Here is a 14,160-nt window from a genome sequence, read left to right on the forward strand (position 1 = left end):
AGACAACCCCTCCATACTGGGATCATCCTAATGAACCTTCTCTGAACCACATCCAATATCTTTCCTTAAATGAGGGGACCAGAATATCTCACAGTACCCCAAATGGTCTCACATGTACCTTGCACACTTGCAGCAAGATTCCCCTACTCCTATACTCCAGCCCCTTTGAAATAAGGGCCAACATTCCATTATCTTGTCGGCAGAAGAATTTGCTATATGTGTCAGGATTGGTATAATAAAGATGTCTCAAAGTATTTTAATAGCACAGGTCAAGGGCAAACCAGCAGGCAAGGGGTTAAACATATACCAAGGGAAAACCAGCAAGCAAGGGGTTAAAGTCGCCCACATTGGAAATGATTCAATCATCTCACAGATCATTTGAATATGAAAAGGGAAACACAGGAGACCCCAGTAAGTCTAAGGGATCCATTGTCCAACACATTTGCACCTCTTCTAGAAGTTAAATATGTTAAGCACAAACCCATGAGATTGTAAGGAAACATTGTATTCTTTAATTGTTTTCCCATTATGGGAACCAGAAAATATGCATACTGATCACTTTGTATTGTTCCGAATGATTCAGTGACGTAAATACCTGCTTGTGACTCCAAGGAACTTTAAATATATATGCGTGTAATTCTGACTATGATCAGAGCTGACTTTTGCGAGCTACAGGATGGCCGCGGGGTCTGTCTCTCCTGTGTGCGCACAGTTTTTCTGAATTAAACAAAGTTTTACCAACACCACGCGGTCGAGAGCAGACTTTGAGGTTTTTCTTCCCTCCAACAGTTGGCGTAGTCAGGGCAGGAGATCAACACAGGACGACTGGCGACTATGTGGCTCCAAATCGGGTGAGTGTCTTTTAATCTACCACCCATAGTTAGGGAGTGTGGTAGTATGCATCAGGGGTCATGTGGGACTGTGAAGCCGTGATGTCATTGGCTGACAGATCCCGGGTCCTGGTTGGACGTTGACCTCTAGCTCCGCCCTGAAGGCAGAGTATAAGTACCAGGAGTCCTCCCCCGCAGGCAGTCTACTACTGAACTGCGAGGGAACAGTCATGCTTAATAAAGCCTCATCGACTTCACTCTATTCGTCTCTCGGAGTCTTTGTGCGCTACAATTTAGTAAGCGTGACTAAAGGACTATGGAGCTCAGGATCATCCCGGAATGCCTGAGGATCAGCCCCCACGCATCTGTAAGAGCTGCGGGAAAAAGGGCCATTTCGTGGCTGTGTGCCGGTCCCGCGAGGTCGCCGCTGTCCCGGGAGAACAGGGAGCCCTGCACGCTGTTTACGCTCCCCAACCCCCCCAGCGCCCCTTGTACGACCCCCAGGCGCAACCACTCTGGGTCCCGACCACCGCTCTCCCCGGAGAACAGGGAGCCCTGCACGCCGCTTACGCTCCCCAACCCCCCCCCCCGCGCCCCATGTATGACCCGCCGGCGCGACCACTTTGGGTCCCGGCCACCGCTGTCCCCAAAGAAGAGGGAGTCCTGCGTATTCCCAACGCTCCCCAACCCCCCCCAGCGCCCCATGTGCGACCCGCTGGCGCCGCCATTTTGGGTCCCGGCCACCACGAGGGGAGGAAGGGCGCCGCCATCTTGGACCACCCCAGACCTGTGCGACGCATGGGGGCGGCCATTTTGTCCACCCCCGCTGCCATCTTGTGACCCCCCAGCCATGTGCGATGCATGGGGGCAGCCATCTTGTTCACCCCCGACGCCATCTTGGACGGCAACAACGGACCCCAGTGTCGACGGCTCCACGGGGTTCGAAGAAGACGCTCAACCACTACAACCACATCTGGCTTCAATGACGCTGGACCAAGTTCGGCCCCGGACGCTCCAGACGACGACGACAACGGTGCTGATAAACGGGCACGAGAAACCATGTCTAGTCGACTCCGGGAGCACTGAGAGCTTTATCCACCCCGACACGGTAAGACGCTGTTCTTTGACCATCCATCCCAGCGCACAAAAGATTTCCCTAGCTACAGGATCCCACTCCGTACAGATCAAAGGCTTCTGCATAGTTACCCTAACGGTGCAAGGGAGGGAGTTCAAAAACTACAGGCTCCACGTCCTTCCCCAACTCTGCGCCCCCACATTACTGGGATTAGACTTCCAGTGCAATCTACAGAGCCTAACCTTCAAATTCGGCGGCCCAATACCCCCACTCACTATCTGCGGCCTCGCAACCCTCAAGGTGCAACCCCCATCCTTGTTTGCAAACCTCACCCCGGATTGCAAACCCGTCGCCACTAGGAGCAGACGGTACAGCGCCCAGGACCGGACCTTCATTCGGTCCGAAGTCCAGCGGCTACTAAAGGAAGGCATAATCCAGGCCAGCAATAGTCCCTGGAGAGCACAGGTGGTAGTAGTAAAGACAGGGGAGAAGCAAAGGATGGTCATAGACTATAGCCAGACCATCAACAGGTACACACAACTAGACGCGTACCCTCTCCCCCGCATATCCGACATGGTCAATTGGATTGCCCAATATAAGGTCTTCTCCACCGTGGACCTCAAATCCGCCTACCATCAGCTCCCCATCCGCCCAAGTGACCGCAAGTACACAGCCTTCGAGGCAGACGGGCGATTATACCATTTCCTAAGGGTCCCATTTGGCGTCATAAACGGGGTTTCGGTCTTCCAACGAGAGATGGACCGAATGGTTGATCAACGCGGGTTACGGGCCACGTTCCCGTATCTCGACAATGTAACCATCTGCGGCCACGATCAGCAGGACCACGACGCCAACCTTCAAAAATTCCTCCAGACCGCTAAAGCCTTGAACCTCATGTACAACGAGGACAAGTGCGTCTTTAACACAAACCGGCTAGCCAGCCTGGGCTACGTAGTGCGCAATGGGATAATAGGCCCCGACCCCGAACGTATGCGCGCCCTCATGGAATTTCCCCTCCCGCACTGCTCAAAAGCCCTAAAACGCTGCCTGGGGTTCTTTTCATACTACGCCAGTGGGTTCCCCAGTACGCAGACAAGGCCCGCCCCCTAATACAGACCACGACCTTCCCTCTGTCGACAGAGGCTTGCCAGGCCTTCAGCCGCATCAAAGCGGATATCGCAAAGGCCACGATGCGCGCCATCGACGAGTCCCTCCCCTTCCAGGTCGAGAGCGACGCCTCCGACGTAGCTCTAGCGGCCACCCTTAACCAAGCGGGCAGACCCGTGGCCTTTTTCTCCCGAACCCTCCACGCTTCAGAAATCCGCCACTCCTCAGTGGAAAAGGAAGCCCAAGCCATAGTGGAAGCTGTGCGACATTGGAGGCATTACCTGGCCAGCAGGAGATTCACTCTCCTCACGGACCAACGGTCGGTAGCCTTCATGTTCGATAATGCACAGCGGGGCAAAATCAAAAACGACAAGATCTTAAGGTGGAGGATCGAGCTCTCCACCTTCAACTACGAGATCTTGTATCGTCCCGGAAAGCTGAACGAGCCGCCCGATGCCCTATCCCGCGGCACATGTGCCAACGCACAAATTAACCGCCTCCAAACCCTCCACGAGGACCTCTGCCACCCGGGGGGTCACTCGGTTCTACCACTTTATTACGTCCCGCAACCTCCCATACTCTTTAGAGGAGGTCCGTCCAGTCACAAGGAACTGCCACATCTGCGCAGAGTGCAAACCGCATTTTTTCAGGTCGGATGGTGCGCACCTGATTAAGGCTTCCCGCCCCTTTGAACGCCTTAGTCTGGATTTCAAAGGACCCCTCCCCTCCACCGAACGCAACATATACTTCCTTAATGTGGTGGACGAGTACTCCCGCTTCCCATTCGCCATCCCCTGCTCTGACATGACCGCGGCCACAGTCATTAAAGCCCTGAACACCATAGTCACACTGTTCGGTTGCCCCGCATACGTCCACAGCGACAGGGGGTCCTCCTTCATGAGTGACGAGCTGCGCCAGTTCCTGCTCAGCAACGGTATAGCCTCGAGCAGGACGACCAGCTACAACCCGCGGGGGAACGGGCAAGTAGAGAGGAAGACCGCCCTACTGGCCCTACGGTCCAGGGACCTCCCAGTTTCACGGTGGCAGGAGGTCCTCCGGGACGCCCTCCATTCCATCCGGTCACTACTGTGCACTGGCACTAACCAAACGCCTCATGAGCGCCTCCTTGTCTTCCCCAGGAAGTCCTCCTCTGGAACGTCGCTGCCGACCTGGCTAGCGGCCCCAGGCCCCAACTTGCTCCGAAAACATGTGCGGGCGCACAAGTCGGACCCGTTTGTCGAAAGGGTTCACCTCCTTCACGCGAACCCGCAGTACGCTTACGTGGAGTACCCCGACGGCCGACAGGACACGGTCTCCCTGTGAGATCTGGCGCCCGCCGGCAACACACACACCCCCCCCCGACACCAATCACCCAAGCCCCCCCCCCTTCCTGCCACCGCCGCACCCCGCGACCTCCCCCTTCCCAGGAGGATCGGTCCTCCTCCCAGGCCCGACCAGGAATGAAGCCCAAGCTGAAACCGTAAGGCTCCCGGAGACGACAACACCGGAACAAGCACCACCACCACCACCGGGGCCGAGGCGATCGACACGGACGACCAGACCGCCCGACCGACTCGTGGCGTCGATCTAACAGTACAATATGTGGACTTTTAACGAGAACATTTTGTTTTTCCTGACGATTACTGTAAATAGTTCGAAAAAAAAAAACCTTGTACATACTGTAATAACATGCAAAAGTTTTCCTCCCAGGACCAGCCTTGTAAACCCTTACCACCATGCGAAGCATCACCCCGCCGGGTTCATTTTTAACAAGAGGTGAATGTGGTAGCATGCATTAGGGGTCATGTGGGACTGTGAAGCCGTGATGTCATTGGCTGACAGATCCCGGGTCCTGGTTGGACGTTGACCTCCAGCTCCGCCCTGAAGGCGGAGTATAAGTACCAGGAGTCCTCCCCCGCAGGCAGTCTACTACTGAACTGCGGGGGAACAGTCACGCTTAATAAAGCCTCATCGACTTCACTCTATTCGTCTCTCGGAGTCTTTGTGCGCTACAGGGAGCGATTCCACATTAGTCGTTGGCCGGCCGTAAGTTGCCGTGTGAGTTTGACCGCGTGAGGTGAAGTAAAAATCGTTGGGGGAAACCGGGATGTGGGATCGGGTAGTTAAGTTAAGGAAAACTTGCTCAGAAACTTGCTTTGGAGATTGAAGTGCCTGGTCAAAAGTAAAAACCCGTAGGATGAAATACCACGGGAGAAAGAGTTAGAAGGATCTCAGCTTGTGTGAGAAAGGAGTAGCCGCAGGAGTAACCGCGAGAGGGTAGAGCCGTGGAGGAGAACCCCGCAGGAGTGGTGTGCGTGTGCATGAGAGTGAACGGTCGAGATGGCTGGATCAGATAAAACAGGCAGCAAGAGCAAGGTAGAGCAAGATAGATGGGGGCCCGAGGGTTCGATCGTGCAGATGATTATAACACACAATAGTAAATTAATTACAAAGATGAGGGAGAAAGGATACAACCCAGACGCACCCGCGGCTGAGCAGAAGGCCTGGTGGGCAGGCCAAACCAAGAATAAGTATGAGAAGGGGGTAATAAATGCAACTGAAATTTTAAGGAACATAGGGAGTAAAGAATTACAGGAGGCAAGAGTAGCAGCTATAAGACGCGCGCAGGAAGGGAACAGGAGAAAACCGCAGGGCAGATTTGTGACCCCAACCGCACCACATGTCATGGAGGAGAAGGATTGCATGTGAATCCAAACCCCAAGGCGGGGGTTAAGGTAATGGTCAAGGTACTTAGTAAGACCGTGTAAGTTTGAATAAATCGCCGGGGGAAACCGGGGTTTAAAATTGGGGAAGGGGATCCACAGTAAATCCTGTAGTGATTGTAGAAAGCCTGAATTAAGACTGACAAAGCTGCAACATGAATCCTGCGAGGGTTATAGGTGGCCCACATCTGCGAGGTAGAAGTCCTCGAGCGGGGTCGTGAAGAGCCTAATTCCGAGGAGAAGAACGCAAGCTGAACGGTGGAAGGGTCTCGCTACTAGCGAGGAGGAGTAGCCGCGAAGGGTAATTCCGCGAGAGGTTTCAGCAGTGGTGGGGGGAGGGGGGTGGGGGCCATGAGAGGAGCAAGGATAGAAATGTGCAACTGGCTGAGATGGCCAGAAATACTAAAACAGGCAATAAGAGAGGGGATTTACAATGGGGACTGCAGCTGAGCAAATGGCTTGGTGGTCAGGTCAGACCAAAAACAAATTGCGGTCCGAAGTAACAAAATAGGTCACTCTAAATAAATTCATTTAGAAACGTGAGGAATAACCAGCAAGCTATAAGAGCAGCAGGGAGACAAAGAGTCAGAAAGAGATAAAAAGACAGAGATAGGCAGAGAGAGAGTCAGAGAGACCAAGACAATGGTGATATAGGTTGGGAGATATGTCTTATGAGTTAAAAAAAGAGGGGAGCTAAATTAACAACTCAGAAATGGTTGGAATCATCTTCTGACTGCATATGTGAAATAAATTGGGAAATTATTGGTTTTAAGGAATATAAGGTGAAGGAGCAGGATAAGCTGCAAAGCAATTGTTCAAGTGCGAGCGTGGTGATTCTGGGATAGTGGAAAAGCCCCTGTGGCTTCAGAAGAGTTTAAACTTACTTTATATTTTTGGGAGAGAATTTATCTTTTCTTTGAGTTTTATCTACAGTTTTGAAGAAAGAAAAATGGAGACCACCATCCTTTACATTGTGCTTTCTTTGCAAATTCAAACTTTTATTGAACAGTTAGTTGAGATGAATGAAAGTATGATGCTTTGAATTCCTTTCGTTTGAGTGGCGATCTCGGTGGATGAATGAGTGTGTGTGTTTAATAAGAATTTGTGAACTTCCTCTGGTGTTCCTAGTTTTTTAAAATGTTGTGTTTTGCAAAACGAAGTTGCACATCACTTAGGAGGTACACAGGGCAGTTAAAGTGAGATTTAAAACGGGGTATGTATTTGAAAGTTCTTTAGGTAATCAGTAATAATGATTAACATTGTGGAAGTTATTTAGAAGACAATTCTCCGGATGAAAACAAAAAGCAAAATCAAAATGTATAAATTGGGATTTGAAAATGATTAGTTTGAACTCGGCATAGTCTTGGCTGCTCTTAAATAAAAGAGGAGAGAACAAATAAATCTAAATTGAAATGCGAAGAACAGGCATTCTGTGTGAACTGAGCCCATGTGCTCCTTTGTTAGAGGCAGCCATGATGTGCCTACATTTAAAAATGTGGTAAACCACGGTATTGCATTGTATGGCATTGTGTTATGTTGTGCATGCCTGGGCTTGTCCAGACTGGCTCCGCCTGTGGCTCCTCCCCTCGGGCTTATGTATAAAGGTGGCAAGTCTCCACCTCCAACCCAGTTCGGGTCCAGAGGCAGGAGGGTTGCTGTTTAGTGTATTAAAGCCTCAGTTATGTTCATCACTCGTTCATTGATGGCATATCAACACTAAACTTCTAAAGATGAACTCATCACTCAAGCCTGATCGCCTGCAGCTGGACCCACAGGCAGCCGACGCCACAGAAACATTCGAGCACTGGCTAAGCTGCTTCGAAGCGTACCTCGGATCCTTCACCGAAGACTTCACAGACCTCCAGAAGAAGCAGATCCTCCACGCATGGGTGAGCCCAAGAGTCTTTCTCCTCATCAGGGACGCCCCCTCGTATGCGCAGGCAATAATGCTGCTGAAGGGACAATACGTGAAATCCGTTAACGAGGTATATGCTAGGCACCTCCTCGCCGCGAGACGGCAATGCCCTGGGGAATCACTCGCAGAATTCCTGCGTGCCTTGCGTATACTCTGCCTGAACTGAGGTGTTACTTTTGCGGCTGAGTAATCACCCCAGACAACGCTGCCCGGCACGGAGTGAAACTTGCAGCAGCTGTGGGAAGAAGGGACACTTTGCAAAAGCCTGCCAGGCCGATCTCCCTCCAAAACCTCCAGGCTCAGCAGCACTGCCTGCTGCCTGTCAGGGCCGCCCCCAGCTGCCGCGCCACCCGCCATGTGCGACCCGTGGGCGCCGCCATCTTCAATTTCGACCACCACGTGCGACCCATGGGGGCCGCCATCTTTAACGCATCCTCCACTCACCACACGCGACCCACGGAGGCCACCATCTTGGACTCCATCGCCGCTGCCACACGCCACACGCGACTCATGAGGGCCGCTATCTTGGGACCGCTCCGCAGCCTCCCGGGTGCCCAGCTCACCCGACCGTACGCTGGCCGCCACTACCTCCGACCTGCCTTCCGAAGATCGCCTCCATCACACTTGACAAGTCCCGGCCGCACCACCTCGCGAAGTCCACGATGACCCTCCGGATCAACGAGCACGAGACGGCCTGCCTTTTCGACTCCAGGTGCACAGACAGCTTCATACACCCATATACAGTAAGGCGCTGCTCCCTCCCAATCCTACCCTCGACCCAGAAAATCTCCCTGGCTTCCGGATCCCACGCAATAGAAATCCGGGGGTACTGTGTCGCGACCCTTACTGTACAAGGCATAGAGTACGCTAACTTCAAACTCCACATCCTTCCCCATCTCTGCGCTGCCCTATTACTGGGGCTTGACTTCCAGCGCCACATCCAGAGTCTTACTTTAAAGTTTGGCAGACCCGTGCCCCCCCTCACCGTCTGTAGCCTCGCGACCCTTAAGGTCGCCCCACCCTCCCTCTTCGCAAACCTCACCCCGGACTGTAAACCCGTCGCTACCAGGAGCAGATGCTACAGTATCCAGGACAGGGCCTTTATCAGGTCGGAGGCCCAGCGACTCCTGCGAGAGGGGATCATTGAGGCTAGTAACAGCCCCTGGAGAGCCCAAGTGGTGGTCGTCAAGACTGGGAGAAGCATCGGATGGTCATCGATTACAGCCAGACCATCAACCGGTACACGCAGCTCGATGCGTATCCCCTCCCCCGCATATCTGACATGGTCAATTAGATTGCGCAGTATCGAGTCTTCTTCACAGTTGACTTGAAGTCCGCGTACCACCAGCTCCCTATTCACCTGGAGGACCGCCAATATACTGCCTTCGAGGCAGATGGCCGCCTCTACCACTTCCTCAGGGTCCCCTTCAGCGTCACCAACGGAGTCTCGGTCTTCCAAAGAGAAATGGACCGAATGGTTGACCAGTATGGGCTGCGGGCCACGTTCCCGTACGTAGACAATGTAACCATCTGCGGCCATGACCAGCAGGACCACGACGAGAACCTCCGGCACTTTCTCCACACCGCTAAACGCCTGAACCTAACCTATAATAGAGAAAAATGCATCTTCTGCACAACCCGCCTGGCCATCCTCGGCTATGTCACGGAACACGGAATCCTAGGGCCAGACCCTGACCGCATGCTGGAACCCTTCCTCCCCCACTGCCCCAAGGCCCTGAAGAGATGCCTGGGGTTATTCGCGTACTATGCCGACTGGGTCCCCAACTATGCTGACAAGGCCCGTCCACTGCTCAAATCTACCATTTTTCCTCTGACGGCTGAGGCCCGACTGGCCTTCAATCGCATCAAGGCAGACATTGCCAAAGCCGTGATGCACGCTGTGGACGAGTCCATCCCATTCCAGGTCAAGAACGATGCATCTGACTTCACTCTGGCCGCTACACTCAACCAAGCAGGCAGGCTCATGGCTTTCTTCTCCCGTACCCTCCATGCCTCCGAAATTCGATACTCCTCCGTCGAAAAGGAAGCCCAGGCCATTGTAGAAGCTGTGAGATATCGGAGGCATTACCTGGCCGGCAGGCGATTCACTCTCCTCACTGACCAACAGTCGGTTGCCTTCATGTTCAATAATACACAGCGGGGCAAGATTAAGAATGACAGGATTCTGAGGTGGAGGATCGAGCTCTCCACCTACAGCTATGATATCTTGTATCGACCCGGGAAGCTCAATGAGCCCCAGATGCCCTATCCCGCGGTACATGTGCCAGCGCACAAGTAGACCGTCTCCGGGCCCTCCACAATGACCTCTGTCACCTGGGGGTCACCCGTTTTTTTCACTTCATCAAGGCTCGCAACCTGCCTTACTCCATCGAGGAGGTCAGGACCGTGACCAGGGACTGCCAGGTCTGCGCGAGTGCAAACCGCACTTCTATTGGCCGACAGAGCACACCTGGTAAAGGCCTCCCACCCCTTTGAGCGCCTCAGCATCGACTTCAAAGGGCCCCTCCCCTCCACTGACCGTAACGTGTACTTCCTCAACATCGTTGACGAGTACTCAAGATTTCCCTTCGTCATCCCGTGCCCTGACTTGACCTCTGCCTCCGTCATTAAGGCCCTGCACAGTCTTTTCACCCTGTTCGGGATCCCCGCCTACATCCACAGTGATCCTCCTTTATGAACGACGCATTGCGTCAGTTCCTGCTCAGCAAGGGCATCGCATCCAGCAGGATGACCAGCTATAACCCCTGGGGAAATGGACAGGTGGAGAGGCAGAACATGACGGTCTGGAAAGTCGTCCTTCTGGCCCTACGATCTAGAAATCTCCCAGTCTCCCGCTGGCAGGAGGTCCTCTCCGACACGCTCCACTCCATCCGCTCGCTCCTGTGTACAGCCACCAACGGGACTCCTCATGAACGTATGTTTGCTTTCCCCAGGAACTCCACGTCCGGGGTCTCGCTCCTATCCTGGCTGGCAGTCTCAGGGCCCGTCCTCCTCCGGAAGCATGCGAGGAGCCATGAAACCGACCCCCTCATCGAGAAGGTCCTGCTCCTCCATGCCAACCCACAACATGCCTACATGGCACATCAGGACGGGCGGCAGGACACAGTCTCCCTTCAGGATTTGGCACCTGCAGGTTCCCCAGCGACCATCACCACCACCCCTGACCCTACACGGTCTTCCTCCACCCCTGCCCACCTACCTCACGAACTAGCACCCACAGGCCCACCGGCGACAATCACCACCACCTCTGCCCAAACACCACCCCCCCTTCACCAACTCAACATCTGGGTGAAGAAGAAGACAGCATGCTCACGGACGCACAGGTCTCAACACCGGCGCCCACACCACAGCCGAGACTGAGGCGATCATGGCGGAAGGTCAAGGCCCCGACAGACTTGACCTTTAAGACCACTTCACCCCCGCTGGACTCTTTTTTAAACAGGCGGTGAATGTGGTAAACCACGGTATTGCATTGTATGGCATTGTGTTGTATTGTACATGCCTGAGCTTGTCCAGGCTGGCTCCACCTGTGGCTCCTCCCCTCGGGCTCATGTATAAAGTTGGCAAGTCTCCACCTCCGACCCAGTTCGGGTCCAGAGGCAGGAGGGTTGCTGTTTAGTGTATTAAAGCCTCAGTTACGTTCATCACTCGTCATGTGTTTATTGATGGCATATCAAAAAACGTTGTTCTGTGTGTTCCAAATTTGTAGAGATTTCAGTATTTTCTCTGTAAATTCACGACACATCAAATTTACTGATCGGGGATTTTCATATAGCGCACTATGGATTTGTACCTGCATTTTAAGATTACACAGGGGGAAAGGAAGATCCCAGTAGAAAGGAAGAAAGCCATTTTAGAGATGCTCAAACTCCAGACTGTAAGAGTGGTTAGGCAAGCACTGAGGACTATTCGACTACTGTAGGGCCTTTGTGTATAAGTACTCAGAGCTTGAGGGAACGCTGCAAGCACTGACCCCAGGGGGTAGGCAGTCCCAAGAGCAGGTAGAATGGGGACCATAGCTTTCAAGAAAAAATTAATTAAAACATGCCCTCACGTTATATTGGGATAGTGGAGAGGGGCTCAGAAACACAGGGACCGAATGTGACCAGTATTAGGAGGTAGTAAACCAGTATGTTCAACAACAAAAAAAATCATCTTATTCTCAACACAAAAAGAAGTTTGGTAGCTCCACAGTGTATAAAACAAACCTTAGTAAAAACTTTAGCATGGGATAGCACCCATCAAGGGAGATAACAAGATTAAGCAAATGTGAAGGTGTTGATGGTGGAAGCGGTTTAAAAGAAATAGCCAGAATCAAGCAGTGTATAGTCCATGCCCAATGCGAACCAGGGGGCGCCGAAGTTTGCAATGCAAGGGAAAAGGGTATTTAAGTTTATCAGACTCCTGGCCAACAGCTGCATAGCCTCACGGGGGAGGTGATGGACATGCAGAGAATCAAAGATTGGGAAAAAGAAAGGGACTGCGACTGCAGCTAGACCCCAAAGGCAGGGGACAGAGTCATGATTAAAGTGCTTCCAGAAAAGGCAGACTTACAGCCCAGATGGGTGGACTGCATGGAGGGATTGTTGGAGGGGATTCATGTGCCTTAATTGAAAGGAAAGGCTTCCCGAGGTGGAAACACTATACCCAGTTTAAGTTGTGTAAAGAATTTAAAGGGATCTAACTTTCCGCCTGGCTGGAGGGGTTAATATCATCTTCTTCCTAGATTCCATATGGGAGGAGGATGTCGGCTGGTGCCCGAGACAAGGCGCCCAGCCCCCACAGGGGGGACAGGAAGACCATGAGGACTTTGAATCAGGGAGCTCCCACTGGCAACCATACATTGGAAAGCAACAGAAAAGAAGAACAATTTCTGCAGGAATCCCGAGAAGGACAATGTTTCGCCACCTTCGCTGATTTGGGATTTTGTTACTTGGGCTGTTACACAAAATGACATTTGCGCATAAAAGGTATCTATGATGTACACATGGGTTTGGGAATGTGGGGTTATACATGTAATGTAACAGGATCACAAGGGGAAGTTTGGGTATTTGGTCAGTATTTAAATATAGAAGCTGGATGGGCCAGTCTGCCCCCCTTTGTGTGGGAGCCTGGCCTTGGAGGGTTGTACTGTCAGGAATATTGCACACATGTGATAGACAGATTAGGATGTAAAGATGTAAGATGCTGCAATCTCAGCACTTGTGGTTATCAAAAGCCCATGAAATGCCCCCAAATGGTTGAACTTCCGCCGGACGGGTTAGTTAGGATTGGGCAGCCAAAATTACTACTCCATGATGTCACCATGGTGTCGCTAGAAGTCACATATAACGTTACAAGGTTATTGGACGTTTTGCGCTCCAAATGCTATGATCACCCGAGTGCTATAATTTGGGCAAAGACCAGACTGTAGGAAGCCATAGATGACTATACCTACAGGATAGCCCCAGAATCAAAGTTATACAGGAGAGTCGAACAAAGGGAACATTTTGAGGACAGCGACAGATTCGAATCCCTGGGGACAGTACAGGAGGGCTGGGTCTATCGAACTGGATCCAGGGGGTACATTGCACACAGCGAAGGTTTGTCGTACATAAGCACTGCGGAGTGCTGTTCAGAGTCGATACATTATATTGTGTGTGCATGTAAAACCCTTGAGGCCCTGTCTAATACCAGCAAAGTGATGGTCAACATACTGCCTTTACGGGAAGTCTTCAAATCTATACAGGTGGGGCTGACACAGTAGTGCTTCACAACGCCGGAGACAGAGATCATCTCAGGGGGTTTACTCTGTGGTAGCAGCCATAGCTTCTGTTTGCAAGTCACAGACTCATTGACAGTGGGAGAATTTCACCTGCCAGGGAGCACATCAGGGTATTTATTCAGAGCCTGGTGGGACGATTCCCTGCACATTGACAAGACACCGGGCAGTATAATTCGTGAGGCAATGAAACGCGCCACAGAATTAGCCCAGGATTATACCAGGCAGTCTGCAGAACTAACTAGCAAGGGGAGAATTCAGGTGAACTTAGCGCTCCAGACTGCCATCAAGATAGGACTCTCAGGGGCACACCACTGCTGGGACATATTCGGAGGGGGTCATTCAGCAGGCGTATGGGAGACAGTGAGGTTAGGGATAGCCCTGGGGATATGTGCTGTACTGATATGGCAACAGTTATGTGCTGCAAGCAAAGAAAGGCAAAGGAAAGGCCAATTGCCCCTCAGTGCATCCCAATGGCATTCGCCCGAGATGGGGGAGGGGAGGAGAAAGGAGTGGCTGGAATTTACAGCCATGTTTAGGAAACGTTCCGTGGAACCAGAGGGCTGGCCACCCGATGGGATCAGGTGTGGTCGGTGACTTCAACAAATAAGTAAAACAATAGGAAGTCACCCATGGGCATGATCAATCCACAAGATAGCTATAAAATATGTTTTCAACCAAAGGTAGCACACAGAGAGAAGGGAGTGTTTATATGGCTTTCTTGGGTA

Source organism: Scyliorhinus torazame, chromosome 4 (genome assembly GCF_047496885.1).
Source record: "Scyliorhinus torazame isolate Kashiwa2021f chromosome 4, sScyTor2.1, whole genome shotgun sequence".
Taxonomy (NCBI): domain Eukaryota; kingdom Metazoa; phylum Chordata; class Chondrichthyes; order Carcharhiniformes; family Scyliorhinidae; genus Scyliorhinus; species Scyliorhinus torazame.